The sequence below is a fragment of the Marmota monax genome, unplaced genomic scaffold (assembly GCF_021218885.2).
Source record: "Marmota monax isolate L192 unplaced genomic scaffold, Marmota_monax_Labrador192_F-V1.1 WCK01_AAM20220418_F8-fsc00350, whole genome shotgun sequence".
Classification (NCBI taxonomy): Eukaryota; Metazoa; Chordata; class Mammalia; order Rodentia; family Sciuridae; genus Marmota; species Marmota monax.
The window spans coordinates 192,913-197,232 of NW_026692257.1; the positions used below are offsets into that span (position 1 = coordinate 192,913).

At 39.2% G+C, this 4,320-nt stretch overlaps 1 pseudogene; it reads left to right on the forward strand.

The window, feature by feature from the left end:
• The first annotated feature begins 2,900 nt into the window (after window positions 1–2,900).
• On the forward strand, window positions 2,901–4,320 carry LOC124089687 (E3 ubiquitin-protein ligase SH3RF1-like; annotated as a pseudogene).

Below are 4,320 nucleotides of genomic sequence, written 5' to 3' on the forward strand. Positions count from 1 at the left end.
GTAATAAGATACTGAACCAGACCCAGCTAAAATGTAAAGTCTGGGACAATTACCTTTGAGACTTTCCACTCTGTGACATGGGTACATTTTCTTAAAACTCATTTAGATTTGAGAAAGTTTTTCACCATTCATATCATCATTCTCCAGATTACCAAAGATGATAATGACACATGCAGAATCCCAGGAACTTCTTGAACATTTTCAGAATTTAGAAACAGCTATTTGTGCACTTTTCTACAACTTGTAATTTTATTTCCTACAAAATTCTAGTACTGAACAGTTTTTCTTTTTAAAATGCAAGCATTGTGTTGTAGGAAATTAGTAGTATCCTATATTAGAAAATGGTATGCTGAGTGTGGTGGTGCATGCCTCTAATCCCAGCTGTTCAGGAGGCTTAGATAGAAGTATTGTAAGTTCAAAGAAAGCTTCAGCAAAAAAATGAGGTGCTAAACAACTCAGTGAGACCCTGTCTCTAAATAAAATACAAACAAGTGCTGAAGATGTGGCTCATTTGTTGCGTCCCCTTGAGTTCAAAACCTGGTAACCCCTCCAAATAAAAAAAATAGTGTTTTCTTTCTGACACATTTTACCCCAGGAAATGGGGAATTTTCATTCCATAAAATGTACAGTGCATAATTTGTTAACTGAGAGATGTCAATTGGCTTGACAAAAGAATTTGCCATCACAGTGCCATAAGGAGTTTGAAGGAGACATAAGAAGATTCAAGGAGAAAATGATATGAGCATTCAGGGAGTCCAAAGATGATTATTGTATGAGTACCAGCAGCATACATGGATCAAATATAAACAGAAAATGCTCTCATGATTAAAATGATTGTTACAGTGGAAAATTACTATCCCTCTTAGAGTACATCACTGGACCTCACCAGGGGTCCTCCATGAACACCATACAAATCACTCAGACCACCCAACGTCTATAGTATGGCTGCTAGCCACTCTGATTCACTGGTACTTATGCCAAAAATGTTGAAAATATTCGAATAACACTTCTGGGTATCATCAAAACTGCTTAAATAAGAATCTTTCTCACCCTAAAAACTGACACACTTTTCTCTTGATCTATTTGACAGTGTTTTCTTCCTAAGAAATATTAGCATCTGAAAGTAAATTACAGCTCCATGCAATGCATCTCTTCTATAGTAGGAAAATGCATGTTTAAGTTAGAATTTATTCACAGACTGATTATAAGTCCTAAGCTCTGATGCTAAAATATTTTATAATACAGAGCTATAAGATTTGTACATGGATGGTGCAAAACTATATGTTACAACACAATTAGACATTCATTTTTTTGGAACCATGTATTATTAATCTGTTTTCTGATCTTAACTAGAATAATAATTCAACAATGATAACAATTCACAGATCATTAATGAAAAAAATAAAAATTTTTGTTCTACTCCTGGAAACACTACAGTTTATTAAACTACACAACAGTGTGCTGCACTTAGAATGCCCCTAAAATTTATAGAGAAGACCCCAAAATGTGACCATTTATCCTTCTGCTTAACTCTAAACTGTATGAATTGGTTACAAATGGGTACTACACAGTCAGTAAGAGCTTGTCACATGAAAAATAATTAAAATAACCAGATAGATTTTTGAAGAAAAAATGTCTGCATTTGAAGACAGAAATAAAAGTCTTAATTTTCAAAAGAAAATAATTAGCTCTTTGCAAATTTACAATTCACTAAAGCCATATCACTGTGATTTCATTACCTAAAATATGTAACAGTGCCATGAAATTTTACTCGCCAAACAACTGCTTAGAATATAGCCACAAAGTTAAAGGTATTTGGCAGTAAATAATGGTATATAACAAAGAGCCATGCACAAAACAACTGGTCCAAACAAAACAATCAGAGCTCTGAAGATAGGAAGAAAAAGAGATGCCCAAGAAATGCTGTTTCCATGAGCACAACAGGCAGCCACACTAATCACATTTTACTTGGATTTCTATTTTCAAGTTCAAGATATGATGGGGTGCTAGTTAAAGGAGAAGGCCAACACCAGAAGAGTCACAAGTGAAAGTCCTGGGGCTATATCTTACAGCCACCATTGCACAGTAGCTGAGCACACTAAAATACTCATGTCTAAAGTGTACTTGCCCCTTCCAACTTCTCCACAATGTTAGCCAGCACCTCCTGCAGAGTCTGCACCATGAGGAACTAGTCTAGCACAAAGGTACAGATAGATAGGTCCTGGGGACATTCTGCAAGGAAAGTGGGAGAGCCATAAGTATGTCACCAGTGTCAAGTATCTAGGCCACATCTACCTTGGTGTCTTCCAACTGATGTTACAGAAAGAGTGATGATGCTTGCTATTTCTGCACTGTCAGCTGCCAGTCATAATAAGACATTGTAATTACTGCTCTTGTTTGAGAGCATGCCATATCTGGAGGGGATATCCTGACATGCACTGCACTGGAACTTTGTAGTTCCTGTTTTTCTCCACAACAGGGACTATTACTACCACCAGAGAATAAGAAAACAGAGAATTTAGGTCACTTTTCTAAAATCAAAAAGTCACAAAATAATCAAGCCAGGCTTGAAAGTTGGATTTTTCCAACTCTCACATATTGGTTTCAAACCTATCAAACATTATGTTGATTAAAAAAAATAACATTTAAGGCTGGGCAAGTAAGAGGCAGTGACATACTCTGTGTGTGTGCATGTGGGGGTGGGCAGCATAAGAGTCTTGGGGGCACTGTGGGATCAGGGACACAGCTAACAGTGGGCAAAATGAGCTGCACAAGGGGCCACAAACAAATATGTAAAGGCATAAGAACAAAAACGAAAATGCATGTTACACAAATAATTTTAAAAACTGCAAACTACTATGGACATTTCTGAAGATTCTTACTCAGTGCAGTAAATCAAGATGATTGAATCTCACTTCTTGGATCATTTGGAGTGACTTGTGTGTCTAGAACATCTGAATGCCTCGGCAAAAGTCTTGTCTTGCCAGCACAAGTTTTGCAAATGATGTTTGCTGGGGATCCTAGATTCCCTCAGTTGTTCTGAGTGGAGGACACTTGTTGGCTTGGGTATTGAGGAGCTTCTCACTGATATCCTGCTGGATAAGCTTCTGGAGAATATCAAGCAGGGTCCTTGGAAACCTAGCCCTGGTGCGTTCATTGGGACCCACTGCACAAATGCATTCACAGCTCAGGGCAGCCATATGGCTAATTGTAGTGCAAATGATCTACATGGTTCCCAGTATGGACATCAGCCTTGGGTTGCAAGCTTGGAGTCCCCCAAAGAGGTGTACACTTCAGTTACTATGTGCCAAATCATTATATAACTATGAGGGAAAGGAATCTGGTGACTTTGAATTCACCCAAATGACATCATCATTTTATGACAAGTTTATGAAAAGTGGTAAAATGGGGAAGTCAGCAGGATCCATGGCTCTTTCCCCACCAATTTTAGCAGATTATTCAACCATTACCTCAACCCACAAGTCAATGCAAAGAACTTTATGAGTTTGAAGTAAAAGAAAAGGAAGTAAATAAGGATGGCCTTCTGTATGCAAAGGATGCTTTTCTGACTGTGATACACAAAGTGGATGAAAATGGGGCTGAAGGAGTTTTGGCAGACAAATTAGGCATATTTCCGATTTCCAAAATTGAGTTTAAATCAGCTGCTAAACAGCTGATGGCATAAGATAAGTCTCCCATGCCAGACGTTGATGCTGGAGAATGTCCCTCAACAACAGCCCAAAGTAGCACTGCCCCAATGCTCTCCAACACCAAGAAGAACACCAAAAAGCACCACTCCTTCCCTTTCCTCACTGTGGCAAAAAAAAATCTTCCCAGACATCCAGATTCAAAACTCCATGGACATCAGCCCTCATGTTCTCAACAGCTCCAGCAACCCCACAGCAGGTGGGAGGATCAGGGAACTATTTGAGATTCCTGCAGTGTCCCTCCTCAAGTTCATATGAGTACCACTGAGTTAACAGTGACTTCATTCCCAAGCAGCTCAGTGATAAGTGGCTCCTCATTCACTTTCCCTTTGAATTGCCACTACCTACCTGTCCTTAGAACTACGAATCCTCCCCTCTACCACCGATCTTCTTGCTGCCATTGTCCTCACCTCCACACCACCAGGTACAACTACTGGTGTCGCTGCTGCTGAAATGGGACCCAGACCCATGGAAGGATCCACTGTACAGATTGCACATTTTCAAACTCAGACTCACACCAGTGTGCATGTGGTATCCACCCATATACTCCCAGAAAGAAGATGAGCTAGAACTGACAATAGTGAAGACAATTTTAGTGTTTGAGCATTGCTAG